Here is a 15,276-nt window from a genome sequence, read left to right on the forward strand (position 1 = left end):
TCTCCACACCATGTGTTTGGGTGACCCTTGGGCCTGGGCTTCTTCCTACCTGCACATTGCCCACCTCTGTCTACCTTCATCTTGCTCCCATAGCCTGAGGCCTGGGCACTCTGCACTGCCCACCCACAGAGGGTGGAGGCTGGACGCACACTGGCTTTCAGCCTCTCCACTGACCTTCCTTTTCTGTCCCTCCTCCTCCTCCTCCCCAAGTCCAGCCCCCAACCCTGCAGGACAGGAGGCCATCCCTTGAACAGAGGGAGAAGGGAGGCCAGTGGGCGGAGCAGGAGGTGGGCCCTGGGGCCTCTGGGGTTCTAAAGAATGCCAGACGGGGCAGGAAAAGGGTCTGAAGTACCCAACTGTCACAGGAGTCAAAGGCCTGAGCTGAGGGTCTTCTGTGCCCCCAGGGGCTGCTCCTCTTCAGCCTGGGGAACACACATTCCCCACTAGGCCCAGGGGGGATGCTGGCCGTGTCCCTCACAGTCCTGGGAAGAGGAAGGAGCCAACATACACAAGGGTCTGCTGCAGCCAGGCACCCAGCCCAGCCATTCGCTGAAAATAATGACAACTCAGGGTGTCTTAGTAGCAGTGAAACTAAGCCCCAGGGAGGGAAATACACTTGCCCAAGGTCACACAGTGAGTTAGGGACCCAGCCAGGAGTCACTCATTCACTCTTTGTCCATTTCTTCATGCAGCAGGCACTGCTGGCATACCTCCTGTGTGCCGGCCACTTGGATTTCTGGGACTCAGGGGTTGGACTCAGGCCCTGTAGCCTCTGGCCCTGTCACACTTCCAGCCTCATTTTCTCCTGTCCGGCGCCCCCGCACTGCTCCTTTCCCACCCCAGGTCACCAGGCTCCAGCCACTGGACCTTCAGAACACACCAGTCTCCTTCCCATCTCAGGGACTTTGCACATGCTGTTCTGTCTGTCTGGGGTTTCTTCCTGCAGGACTTTGCAAGAGTCTGCTCCGTGAACCTCAACAACGAGCCCTTGCCCCAGTCTTTCTACTTTTTGTTGGGGTATTTGCTCTCTTGTTTAACCTTTGTCTCCTCATCTAGAACAGAAGTTCTGAGAGCAGAATGAAGTACCTACAATAGTGCCTGGCACAGAGTATGTGCTCAGTTAATATTTGCCAACAGCTTGGGTGAAAGCTCAGAGACTTTGTTCTTGCCATGCAGCCCCAGAGCACTTTGGGTCTGGAATCTTCTTTTAACAGATGGGGAAATCGAGGCTCAGAGAGAGACAGAGGCTGTCTGAGATCATAAAGGCCCAGTGCTCTCCTGCCTCCTCTGAGGTCCCCAGGTCTCCAGGACATACAGCCAATTCCTCCTCAGATGTCTGGTCCCGTTGCAGAAACCAGCACACAAGACCCAAAGGGGCTGCCATGCCCCAGGAAATCAGCAGAGGGGCATTTGGACCCAGGTGGGTCCGCCGTACACCTGTGCCCATCCGTCACCACCCTCCAAGGGGACAGCGGACCACTGTGCACATGGAAGGGGCAGGATCAGCCCCTGAAGTCCCTGCTTACCCTAAACCTCAGAGCCCAGGCCTTGGGGGGCTCTAGCCCTCATACCCCAGATGCTCAAAGGGCCTCCCCACCTCCTGGGGTCTGACAGGGCCCTAGAACCCAAGCCCCTGTGAGCAGCTAGTCCAGGTGCTTGGCATCTAGGAAAGAGGGTGGGCTCACCTCCCCAAGAGCCACTGCAATGTTTCTACAGACGAGCTCTCTCTGAATGATCCTTCTGGGAGGCCCAGCTGGCAACAGAGGGTGGCTGCACTATGGACCCCCCACCGCCCATTCCTTTCAGTCACCTCCCCCTCCTCGCGGGGTCTCCAAGGGGCTCTTCGTGGTCCCAGAGGGCTCCAGGTGGTCACAAGGTGTTCCAGGTGGTCTTGAGGGCCCCAGGTGGTCCTGAGGGGTTCCAGGTGTTTCTGAGGGCCCCAGGGATCCTTAAAGGTCTCCGGTTTGTCTCAGGGGGCCCCGGATGGTCGCCAGGGGCTCCAGATGGTCCTTGTGAGGCTCCAGGTGTCCCCTGGGGGCTCCAGGTATTCCTAAGTCCTCCAAGTGATCTGAGGAGCTCCAGATGGTCCCAAGGCAACCAGCTGTGACAAGAGGCCAGGCTGCTCCCTGGTCACATACCCTCCCACACCCACCACTGCCCCCCATTTACAAGAGAGAAAACAGAGAGAAAAAGGGCCAGAGAAATAACTGGGGCTAGGGCAGGCCATGGGGGAGCAGCCAGGTTCCCACCCTACATTCTGCACATTCCGTCCTAGAAAGCTGGCCTCCCCCGCCCTCCTGGCCACAAGGCCCACCAGGCCTGGTCTTGCTGACCCAACAAATTTCTGGGCTTGGTGCCCTGCTCACAGGTGCAAAGCTCTGATGGAGGTCCTTGCAGCCCCAGGAAGCCATTGTCCCATGGCACCCGCGCCATCTCCCTCAAAGCCCAGGTGTGCTCAAGCCGCTGTCTGCTGGGCCTCAGTGGCCCCCCCACTGATGGGAGCATACCAGGGATCCCTGAGGATAGTGGCACACCCACATTGCTCTCTCAGCCTTGTCTTACCTTCCTGATGGCCCCTCTGTGCTGTCCCCAAACTGGACTTGGTCCTCTCTGACCAGCAGGATGGCAAATACCAGGTAGTGCCTAGGGAATTTCCTGCCAAGGAGAAGAGCTGGTGGCTTGGGTGGGCCATCTGGCCCCAAGATCCTAGAAAGTGAAGGTTACAGGGGAAGGATTCCAGCTAGCCCTCCTGTGGCACAGGCTCACTGACCAGCTCTCCCGCTCCCTCTGCTGGGGTTGGTCCAAGATGGCCATGTGACCTAAGATAGTCCCCCGCTTGAGGGTGGAGGGGGCCATCCTGGAATGGGATGGAAGGGCCTCCCGGGGAGCCCAAACCAGGATGGGAGAACAGAGGCAGGAAGAAACCCACCTCTGACTTCACCTGAAGCAGCCATGAGAGAATACAGTTCTTTTGGAGTCTGATTTCTTCTATGGCCCTGCCCCACCCCGCAGACCCCATCTGCAGGGACCAGCCTGCACCCTCCAAAAAGTCCTGCCTTGACCCTCTCTCCCCAGCAGAATCCAGGCTGGCAGTATCCCTGAGAGGGACAAAAATCTTCCATTTCCTGCCAGGGCCAGGCCTGCCCCGGGAGCCTGGTCCTAAGCACTCCAGTTCTGCCCGCTCACAATGCACATGCCACCATCCCATGAATCTCCATCTTGGAGAGGGAGCTCCACTTCCTTGTGCTCTATCAGAACTCAGAAAGCACATTATAGCCCCCCAGAACGACATCTGCCCCCAAGGGGCACTGGAAAACTGACAAAAGAGTAGCCCATCCACTGCAAGGAAAAATATTGGGGTCATTCCCAAAGCACCCCGCTTCCCAGAAGTAGGGAGTGGCCATTCCCTGTGTGTGGTCCTAAACCCAGAGCCCTACGGCATTCTCTCCTCTGTGCTCCCGAAACCTCAGAGGAAAGGGCCATTATCTTCACTCCACTCACAGAGGGGGACATTGTAGCTCAGCACCAGGAGTTATGTCTTAAATGGGTTGCCAGTAGCTCACAGGGTGGGGGCGGGCATGTCTTAGGTGGGTCCCCATTGGCTCACAGCAGGGGGCCCTGTGTCTTCGGTAGTTTTCTGCCAGTAGCAGATCCTGCTACACGGATTGAATGCAAGGAGTTTATTTGGGAGGCAACACAGGAAGAATAGGAGGGGAATGGAGAATAAGGCAGAGAAGGGAAAAAGCCCACACAAGTTGGCGTCCTGGGTTGAATGGTATCCCCCACCCTAAATCTATGTCCACCTGGACCCTCAGACTGTGATTTTATTTGCAAATAAGTTCTTTGCCGATGTAGTTAGTTAAGATGAGAATAGAGTGGGCTCTAAGTCCTATGACTGGTGTCCTTATAAGAAGAGGAGGGGACACACGGGGAAGGCCTTGTGATGATGGAGGCAGAGATGGGCACGCTGCAGCTATGAACCAAGGAACACCAAAGTTCACCCAGAGTGGCCAGCAGCTGGAAGACGCATGGAAGGATCCTCTCCTAGAGCTTCCGGAGGGTGCACAGCCCTGACAACATCTTGATTTCAGGGCCCTGGCCTCCAAAACTTTGAAAGGATAAATTTCTGTTGTTTTAACCCACGAAATTTGGAAATGTGTACAACAACTCTAGAAAACTAACACAGATTTTGTACCAGGAAGGGAGATGCTTCTATAACAGATACCTAAAAATGTGGCTGTGGAATTGGGTAATGTATACATGCTGGACGAGTTTTGAGGCACATGATAGAAAATGCCTAGATTTCCTTGAAGAGATTGTTGGTAGAAATATGGACAATAAAGGCAATTCTGGGGAGAGAGAGGTTAAAATGAAGTGAGGACTCCTGGGCATATAGCTGGAGAAAACCATAATTTGAAAAGATACATGCACCTCAATGTTCATTGCAGCACTATTTACAATAGCCAAGACATGGAAGCAACCTACATGCCCATCGACAGATGAATGGATAAAGAAGACGTGATCTATACACACACACACACACACACACACACACACACACACAATGGAATATTAGTCAGCCATAAAAAAGAACGAAATAATGTCATTTGCAGCAACATGGATGGACCTAGAGATTGTCATACTGAGTGAAGTAAGTTAGACAGAGAAAGACACATATCATATGTTAACGCTTATATGTGGAATCTAGAAAAAATGATACAAATGAACCTATATACAAAACAGAAATAGACCTACAGACATAGAAAACAAATTTATGGTTACCAAAGGGGAAAGTGGGAGAGAGGGATAAATGAGGAGTTTGGGGTTAACATATACACACTACTATATATAAAATAGATAAACAAAAAGGACCTACTGTATAGCACAGGGAATTATACTCAATATTTTGTAGTAACCTATAAGGGAAAATAATCTGAAAAAAATAGATATATACGTATGTATAATTGAATCACTTTGCTGTATACCTGAAACTAATGCAACATTGTAAATCAACTATACGTCAATTAAAAAAAAAAAAAGAACCTCCAAAAAAGAAAAGAAAGAAGTGAGGAGAATGTAGAGAAAGTTTCTATTGTCTCAGAGAATACATGTATGGTCATGAACATAATGTTGGTATTAAGTATGAACATGAAAGGTGCTTCTGGTGAGGTCTCAGATGGAAATGAAGAGCCAATTATTGGAAACCGGAGGACAGGCCATAAAGCAGCAGAAACTTGGTTGAATTGTATTCTAGGGTTGAGTGGAAAGTAGAAATTGTAAGGAATGAACTTGGATATTTAGCTGAGGAAATTTCTAAGCAAAATATGAATGATATGGCCTGGTTTCTCCTTGCTGCTTGTAGTAAAATCTGAGAGGAAAGATATAAATTGCAGAAGGAACTGTTAAGCAAAAGGAACCAGCACTTGATGATTTGGGAAGTCCTCAGCCTGTTAAAATTAGGAAATTCACTGTTCAGAAAGTGTGGTCTAAAGACAGCACCAAAGATGTTGTGGGAGAACCTAGTGTTGAAGAGATTAAATCTGTGACTTGCGGGTATACTCCACCATCCCAGCGGAATGCAGGAAGAGAGATGGGGCTATTCAGGAAAGATCTGTGGAGCCTCTTACCTGATGGTGTAGCTCCCTGTGAATTACGCAGAAGACCAACAAGGCTTTTGAGACTGTTACATTAGTGGAAACTCTGCCAGTCTAGATTGAGAGGCCCAGAGATGAAATGAAGTGAAGAAAGAATGGCTTGGAGGGCAGAGCCATGAATGCAGAGGCAGAGACCAGAGAAGGTGGGATGCGGCTGCTGCCAAAGCGCCAGAGAGCAGGGCCACCTTCATGCACCCAAAGGACAGAGCATCAAGCCACAAAGCGTTATTTGCCGGCCTTGAAATCTACTGGAATGTGCATGCTGGGCTTCAGACTTGCTTTGGACCAGTGACTCCTTCGTTCCTTCCTTTTTCTCCCTTTAGGAATGGGTTAAGACTTTGGGAGATGTTGGGATGGGGTGGATATATTTTGAAAGTGGGACCAAAGTGACTTTTGAGGGGGTCAAAGGGTAGATTATGATGGGTTAAATGGTGTCCCCCACCAAAATTCATGTTGACCTGGAATGTCAGAATGTGACCAAGACAGAAGGTCTTTGCAGATGTAATTAGTTAAGATGAGGTCCTACTGCATTAGGGTGGTCCCTAAATCCAATCACTGGTGTCCTTATAGGAAGAGGGAAAGACTTGCTAAATCTTTCTCTATTATTTTGGAGGTATAATATTTCCAGATTATTTTTTCAAGACAGAAGCAGGAAAATTGCAAAATAATTTAATGATTTACTTAACTGATTTATTGGTGTATAATTAATGCACAATAAACTACATATATTTAAGGTGTGTACTATAAAAAAAGAAAAAGAAAAAAAAGAAGAGGAAAAGGACACACAGAAATGTGATGGTGGAGGCGGAATTGCAGTGGTGCAGCTACAAGCGAAGGAAGGCCAAAGATTCCTTCGTTGTTTTAAGCTTCCTGATCTGTGATACTTTGTTGTAGTGGCCCCAGGACACTGCTACACAGAGTGTGGCATCAAGCAACTTAGGTCTGGAGGCAACTGAAGTTTGGTTGTAGGGGAAGCCTGTGTGCCACTCACCCTGTCCCAGCAGAGACCCCAGGATGACGCCAGGGTCGTTTAGACCTGCCGTGATGAGGTGAGGTGAAACACTTGCCACGCGAAATCGTAAGGCATCTCGGTGCAATGGTGTTAGGGAGGACTTGAGTAGGGTTGGGGCTCATGTAAGGCAATTTTGAAGAGGTTCAAAGAAGCAGAGCTGGACTGGATGCTGTTAGGAAGTGGGGCTTGTTCTATGTTTGAGTATCAATAAGTTTTATTAGAAAGCATAAGGAATGAAGGCAAGCACGAGTTGTAATTGGTAACAAAGCAGCAGCCACTTATATCACCAGGATAGGTACAGTTGATTGTTTCTTTGTCTCAGAGTGACCTTGTCTGATGTTGATGTTCTGTGACCGTTTATGTTCAACAGGAGAGCCCCAGGGCCCGGCTTTCTCACTGTATAGAACCAGCGCCTCAGAGCTAACCTGCCTGAGGGGCCAGGGGGCTGGGAGCACACTGCACCATGTAGGGCCACACAGGGAAGCACCAGGTTTGCTCAGGAGGCAGAGGGAGAGGGGGACATGTGGTGAGAGCCTTTACTGTGGTTTCCATAGGAAGGAACGAGTCAGCAACGTGAGCAGGCTTAGGATTGGCCAGTTTGAATCATTTTAGTGGACCAGGGCACAGAGGCTAGCTGTCTGGTACCTGGCCCTGGGGTGACTAGGGCGGGTGGACACTGGTCTGGAGTGTGAGGTGCTTGTGGCGTTGGCTCTGGATGTGTTGGTTTGCATATGAAAGATGTGCTCATGGCAACTGCTTTACTCTCTCTAGGACTCGGAGGCCATCCCTCCAGGGTCAGCCTGGCCTGTGTCAAAGCATCAGAACATAGAAAATAAAAGACATGACTAACACAAGACCCCAGAGGGAGACTCAGGTAGCTGGGAGTTGGGCCTAGGGCCCTGAGTGAGCTTAGCAGAGGAGACATGGTGGGCACAGGCAGCATCTGTCACAGACGACCTGCCCAAAGTCACCACAGCAGTGCCAGGGTTTGAGCTTAAGGTCACTGATGCCAAATTCCACAATCTGATCCGCAGCTCAGTTTGGTGAGTGGAGAGAAAGGAACAGCAGGAGTTTGCCCAAGGTGTCACCAACATTTTCTACCTGGACCATCTCTCGTTCTCAGATTCCTCAAACAGTTAGTGACACCTGCCCTGTGCTCAGCCTGTGCTGGGCTCTGGGGCCAAGGAGATGAACAAGGTGTGGTTCCTGCACTCCAGGTACAATCTCTCTATTGGGTGGGAGAGAAGGAGTCGCAAGCCTATGGTCTGCCTCAAGCCAGCCTGGGTAGGCAAGGAGTCCCTCCTGGAAGCAGTGGCACCTGAGTGAATTGTGGAAGCACGAGGAGAGCCACAGGGCTGGGTAGACTGCAAGGAAAGTCAGCTTAACTGAGGGCTTTATTCCTGGGCCCTGTGGACCCAAGAGATCACAGAGGTCAGCAGCATGGGGCACAGAGCGAGGCAGGAGCAGGTATTTGATGACTGGATGGAATAAGAAAGGGAGTCAAGGAAGAGCTGGGCAGGGACCTTTTAACCTAATCACGTTTTGAGTCTGGTTTTAAGAGGTGGTGGCCATCAGCAAGGGAAGGCAGGACCTCTGCACTCACAGTCCTCTGAAGGCTGAAGGGGCATGTTCCCCACAGAGGGTCACAGTGTTCAGTTGACAGACTGTCTGCTGCACAGGGGCCCCGGTGAGCGCAGAGATACAAAGAGATCCAGCCCGTGCAGCACCCTCAGCGTCTTGGCCTTCACCAGATGGGCTAGCCTTGGCCTCCCCCGGCCCTCCTTGAGCCTCTCAAAGGAGCTGAGAACAAGGTGGTCTCCAGGAGGACCGGGACCATGGGGGTACAGAGGACAGGGGAGAAAAGAGTACAGCAATATCCAAGATCTACATGAGCTTGGAACCACCTGGGCCGAGCTGGGTCTCGATGGGAAGGAAGACTCCTGGGCACAATAATCAGGACTCCACACGTGGGTACATGAGAGATGACCTTGTCTCTGGTTATAGGCTCTGCCCGCCTGCCCTCAGATAGCATCGTTACAGCCCAAGGCCAGACGAATAGAGTGTACATTCCTCTGAACAGTTCAGAAAATGTGGACAATCATCAAAAACACACACATTACTTGTATCCCCTGTCAGCACTTAACACCATGCACTAGTGTCCTCCAGTCCTCCTGTGTTTGCAGCTGCTTGTGCGTGTTTTATCAGAACTCAGTAAGGTCACACCTGCTTTTGGGGTCTGAATCTGATCTAAGCTCTCTAATTTGGAATGGCCTGCTAGTGTGCAGGTGCACATCAGACACCCAAGAAGAGTCTGGCCTAGTGCTTGTGGCCCTCAAATTTGCTGAGGATCCTCTCTATGAAAGGTGAGGTCTGTCTCTACTCGTTGGACCTGAGCTCCATGGCTGCTTGATGAATAGAATCCGATAGAAGTGACATTCCAGGCCAAGGCCTGGATAAACAGGCAGTTTCCACTCCCTGTCTTAAGGAATGCTTGCTCCTAGAAGACAGCATCATGCCATGAGGAAGCTACAGCAGCCCTGTGGAGAGGTGCCAGTGCTCTGGGATGCCTTTCCAGTAGAGTCTCACCGTGGATCAGAGCCAAGGTGCTGAGCCCTGCCTGGACTGCAGATTCATGAGCAGAAATGACTGTTGCTGTTGTAAACGGTATCTGTGGTTATGCAGCCACAGGTTCCTGGAACCCTGGCTCATCGAGTGCCTCTGCCTGGCACAGCGATTGGTCCAGGGATGAACCCATGGTCCAGTGCATCTCTGGGACGAGGTGTTGGGATGCTGAAAGAGTTGCTCCCCTGTTCTGGGATCCTGAGCTTCAAGGACTTCCCTCTGAACTCTGAAGCTGCCAGCAGCCATCTCCTCTGGGTTGACGCTGGGTTTCTATCCTTTGCAGCTGACTAAAGCAGCTACTTAGCAAATGTGTGACTCACAGGCCTGAGCCTCAGTTTCTCACCTGTAAAATGGGGACAGCAAAGCGCTCCTGATGATTACTGGAAAAGCACAGCTGTCAGCACAGGGAGTGAGGAGGTGAGAGCAGGTATACAGCCTGTAGGACTCAGAGCAGCCCCTTCCTGCTCTCTGCTGTCCTGACCCTCCTACTAGCCCTGACTATGGGGCTCACATACTTGGACTTGCACTGTACATCTCATCCTTCCTTTGGCCCTGGTATGAGGAGTGCTAACATGCCCATCTTGGGAAAACTGAGAGGCACAGAGAGCCAGAATGTCAGGCCCCAGAGGCTGGGCCTTGGGGATGAGCTGTGTTGCTAGGGACAGACCCTTTCCCCAGGCCTCAGACTCCCCATCTGTGAAATGGGAGCCCTCCAAGCACCTGTCCCAGGCCAGGTCTCTCCAATCTGTCCATGCGGATGGCCTTGGCCAGCCTTCCAGGCCTTGTGAGACACCACCCCCTAGGAGGCCCAGGGGATGCCTTCCCACAAGGCATGTGCCAGGCTGCAAGCCTGGGCCTCTGAGGTGCCCTTGAGCCACAGCCTCGGCAGGTGTGGCTTGGGAGGAGGTGGGAAGGAGACAGGAGCCCAGAGAGGGGGCAGGGCTTACCCAAAGTCAACCAGCAGGCTGCAGAAGTAGCTAAAATGCCCTGAGCCTGAGGGGCTGATGAGGGCCGAGAGGCCACAGGGTCTGTGTTAGGCAGGGGGAGGCAGGCTCTCATACTTCTGTGACTGGGGACTCAGGCTCCCGCCAAGCTGGCTGCGCAGGTGCATGGCATCAAAGAAGCTTAACTGGCTCATAACCACTAAGCCTCTGGATTGCCCTGGACCCGCCTATGTAGTTCTTACCCCAGGCTTACCTAGGAAAACTTCTGGCTGTGAAAACATACCCCTGCCCCGACCTGGCAGGGGCGGGGGCACAGCCAAACCCTATCATTATGAGTGAGCCCTCAGACCACAGTCATGAGGCATCCTCCTAGCTGGCAAATGGCCTTAGATAGGACAGTTCCACTTCTCTGAGCCTCAGCTTCCCCATCTGCTAATGAGGGGCCAGTCCATATCTGTACTGACAGGTAGAATTCAGAACTGTCCTGTGAATGTGTGTTATCATTTACATGTATCCCACCCTTAAAATCTTTATGAGTTTCCTGCTTTCTGGTGAGAGAATAGATTCGTGCTTATTGTAAACGATTCAGACAACTCAGAGAAGAGTCAAGAGGCAGGAAAAACTGACCCATAGTCTGGCTGCCCAGAGGTGGAGGAGGAGCCCTGGAAGCAGCCCATCAGCCTTTGCCCCTCCTGTGTCCTGGCTGCTGAGCAGGCCTGGCATTCAGGAGGGCCTGGTCCTATCTGTTCTGTGAATCCACCACCTGCTTTTGCCCCCCTAGGAAAGCGTATAGCCCATAGGCCTGCCTCCTTCCAGCTTCCTTGCTACATGTCTCCAAGCCATCACTGTGAACCTGTGGGTGGTGGCTTGATGTCACCTAGGGTGATTCACCTGTCTCCCTCCTGAAAGCCAAGGAAAGCCTCACTTGTACAGACCTAGGGCCAGGGAGGACATCCCAGTGGTCAGAGCCTGGGCCCTGGTGGGGAGTGGGTTTCCAGCCAGGGGTTCCCTACAGAAGAGGATCAGCTCTTGCTTTCCTGTGGAGCAGCCAGAGGACTAGTGTGTATGGAGGATGCCAAACAGCCTGGCAGAAAATATTTTGGGGAAAATTCCCTCCCCAAATACCCAGCTCGTTGGAGCTACAAGTTTAGATTACTTTTTAAAATAATCGCTCTTAATTTAAAAACATAATTTTTTAAAAAAAGAGGCAAAGCCCATGAGACCACCCTGCTTCCCTGACTCTTGTTTTGGGATGGAATTTTCTGGATTTGGTCCTTTATGAGAGGTTTTTAGGATAAAAATCTTATTTTTATATTGAGTGGTGGAAAAAATGAGGAACATTTAAAGAAAAACAAAAAGCATTTTACATTTCTAAAGTGATTATCCAATGTGAGGGAAACACACCAATGACCAACGCCTCCCCCCCCACCCCGCCACCATGGCCTGTGGATGCTGTGTCAGGACAATCAAGTTGAGGAAGGCTCTCTGGGACAGGCTAAGCCTTGAGGGAAGAGGAGACCCCCAAGCCAGATCTTCATCATCCCCTCAAAGTCCCTGGTAGCATGTGTGTAAGCCCATTTTATAGAGCAGAACACCAAGACCTAGAGCTTCCAGACCCCTCCCCCTTCACGAACCTCCCTGGTTCCTTCCTGCCAGTTCATTTATTCAACAAATGTTTGTTTGTGCTCCCAGATACCAACGCAGATGGGGAAGAGGTAATGGGGTAGGGGCTGGACCCCCAAATGCAGAGAGGCCAAGGCTTCGGTCAGTTCCTCAAGTGTCTCTGCTAGTGCTTCTTGCCTCTTCGCCATTGCCTCCACCAGGGAGCCCTATGTCCTGTCTGCTTCACAGGCCTGAGGTCATGCAGCATGGAATGGCTTTGTCCAGGAAGGGCATTAGGGAGGGCTCCCTTGAGTAGGTGGCCAAGGCCTGAGGGCCAGGAGACACCAGCCTGGCATAGCACAGGCACTGCTCCCAGTCTGGGCCAGGACTTGGAGAGCTGCGGGGCAGATAGGGATGGCAGCAAGTCCAAACACTGGCAGGGCCTGTGTAACCCAGCTTTCAGGAGATGCTCCATCCTTGACCATGTCACAGTCTCCCTCACCTTGGGAGGGTGGCAGGATCTTTTCTATCCCTCAGATGAGAATACTAACGTTCAGGCACGGGATGCTTGTCAGAACCACGATCCCTGACATGGATGGGGGGCGAGGTGGCGGCCCAAGCGGTCTGAGTCTCTGGTAGACTAGTGCCTTCGCCTCCCCGGCCTCAGTTTCCCTCCCTACCCATGGTAGGTGTTGCTGGTGCTCTCCAGGAGCACGCTGTTCCAAGAAGTCCCAGAAAAGGTAGATGGGGTGGTCCAGATCAAGGTTCATAACGACTGAGGTTCCACCTCCAGAACCAAACCCAGTGCCTACCACTGCTTCTGAAGATGTCTTTGACACAAGTGGGTGTTCTGAGGTAGAACGAGGTGTAGAGTTTCCTGTAGCGTGTGACAGAAGTCTCAGGCCACCACCAGTTCCCTAACGGTACAAACGGAGGCCAGCGCCCCATGCTTGAATACCCAGAACGTGTAACCATGCCACAGATGGCCAAGAAAACATGTTGTCTCGTTCTTGTTATGTTATAGGCTGTTATGGGCTGAAATTTGCCCTCCCCAAAATTCAAGTGATTAAGTCCTAACCCCCAGTACCTCAGAACATGACCTTATTTTGAAATAGGGTCTTTATAGAGGCAATCAAGTTAAAGTGAGGTCATTAGGGTGGCCCTATTCCAATAGGACTGGCGTTCCTATAAAAAGGGGAAATTTGGACACAGAGACAGATATGCACAAAGGGACGAAACAGCTGTATGAAAATTGCCAAGAAACTATCAGAAGCTGGGGAGAGGCATGGAGAAGACCCTTTCTAGTGCCTTCAGGGGGAGCATAGCCCTGCTAGCACCTTGATCTCAGACTTCTGACCTCCAGAACCCTGAGATTACACATTTTTGTAGTCCTAAAGTACCAGTCTGTGGTACCTCGTTACAGCAGCCCCAGGATGCATACACATACCAGGCCTGGGCCAGCGTGTGGTGTTGTAGGCAGCCCGCAGGCAGCTTCCACCAGCTCTATCCTGTAGTTTCAAGGGCGACACCAGACCTCCCCTCCCAGCCCTGCTCATGCACCTATACAGGCAGCTGTCCTGGGTACAGTGGTGTGCACAAAAGACCAGAGCCAATGAGCAGGTCACAAGACCCCAGAGGTAGGCACGGGGCCATGTGGTAGGGAATTCTGGGGTCCCATGTCCCTGAGTGTGGTCTGAAGGGGGCAGATCACAGTGGGCCCTGTGGATTCACCCGGCTTCCTGATGTGGCAGATGGGACATACATGCTTGGTTCACATCAAGGGAAATGAAGAAAGTCATTATGTGTGACCCACAAGTCTGAAGTGGGAATTAGATATTATGGGTTGAAACAACTCTGACCCAGGAAAGGGCAGGGCCCTTATGTATCGCACTGAACATCAGCTTCTACCAGGCTACGAAAGCAAAGGTGGGGAGGGGCTGGCCTGCTGGAACCCTGCTCTATTGTCCCACAAGACACCTACCTCTTCGCTGCCACCTGCCAGGCACTCCAGAGCCAGGCCTGTCCAGCTGGGCCACCTCACAGACTTGCAGGGGTGAGCACACTGGACTTCTGGCTATACCTCAAGCTTCCAAAGAATTAAGATCTCAAGGCCTTGCATCAGTTGTTCTCTCTGTCACTAACCGCCTAATGGTGGACCCCTGGATTTATCTTGGTATTCACTCCTAGTCTAATGTTTGATCCCTGGGTCTATCTTGGTTTGTACTGCTAGTCTAATAGTGGATCCTTGTGTCTAGGTTGGTCTCCACTATTTAGCCCATTGTTGGATCCCTGGATCTATCTTGGTCTCTACTACCTAGTCCAATGGAGGGTCCCAGGGTCTACCTTGGTCTCCATTCCTAGTCGAATGATGCATTCCTGGATCTATCTTAGCCTGCCTGCACTCCTAATCTAATGGTGGATCCCTGTGTCTATATCGGTCTCCACTACTTAGTAATGGAGGATCCCTGGGTCTACCTATGCTAATGGTGCACCCCTGGATCTATCATGGTCTCCACTACCTAGTCTAATGGAGGATCCCTGTATCTATCTTGGTCTGTACTCAAATGTTGGATCCATGTGTCTCTCTTGTTCTCCACTACCTATTCTGAGGATGGATCCCTGGATTTATCTTGGTCTGCACTCCTAGTCTAATGATGGAGCCATATGTCTATCTTGGTCACCACTACCTAGTCTAATGGTGGATAAACTCAGTGATCCACCATTAATCTAGAAGTGCAGACCAAGACAGACCCAGGGAGTCTCCATTATACTAGGTAGTGGAGATCAAGATAGATCCAGGGATCCACCATTAGAATAGATAGTGTAGACCAAGATAGACGTAAGGATCCATTATTAGACTAGGATTGCAAACGAAGATAGACCCAGGAATCCTCCACTTACGTTCCCTCAGCTCTACCGGGCTGGTCATCTGATCAGGAGCTGCCCTGAGATGCCCTGGCCGGGGAGTGGGGGGGAGGGGGGGCGTCTATTGAGTCTGTTGTCTGAGAGCTCCCTCAGTGGTTGCCTGGGCCTGGGCGGGGTGCTGCGCCTGGGCTGGGTGGGGTCCTAGGAAGAGGAAGGGGCGGGCCGCAGCTCTGAGCCTAGCCAGGGGCCCCTTCAGAGGGAGCTGGGTAGGAGGAGCAAGGAGAGGGCAGGCCCTCCGGGTGTGTAAGGCCAGGGCCAGACCCTGGAGGTCTGAATCCTGACCCCCACGACTCGGAGGTCCCTCACTAGGACCTACAATATCGACACCCACCACAGAGGGCCTAACCCACAGTGACGCAGATGGGGTTCACATGTGCTACTCACCGAGAACACCTGGTCTGTGGGGGGCCCTGGTGGTCGGAGGCGCAGGGGCAGAGGTTAACACCTACGCAAAGCCCTGGAGCGAGACTTCCCGGTCTGCTGGCTTCGCCCCTCGGGGATTTGGGTTCCTGCGGGG

General features: G+C 51.9%; 1 long non-coding RNA gene across 1 annotated transcript; it reads right to left on the reverse strand.

Moving 5' to 3' along the window:
* Positions 1-208: 208 nt before the first annotated feature.
* Positions 209-15,239, reverse strand: LOC117198212 (uncharacterized). The gene is made up of 3 exons (XR_004479268.2): positions 15,144-15,239; positions 2,563-2,706; positions 209-2,101 (listed from the first exon to the last, which is right to left on the reverse strand). It is a non-coding gene; the product is annotated as an uncharacterized LOC117198212 (long non-coding RNA).
* Between the last annotated feature and the right edge of the window lie 37 nt (positions 15,240-15,276).

This window comes from Orcinus orca, chromosome 6, assembly GCF_937001465.1.
Source record: "Orcinus orca chromosome 6, mOrcOrc1.1, whole genome shotgun sequence".
Classification (NCBI taxonomy): Eukaryota; Metazoa; Chordata; class Mammalia; order Artiodactyla; family Delphinidae; genus Orcinus; species Orcinus orca.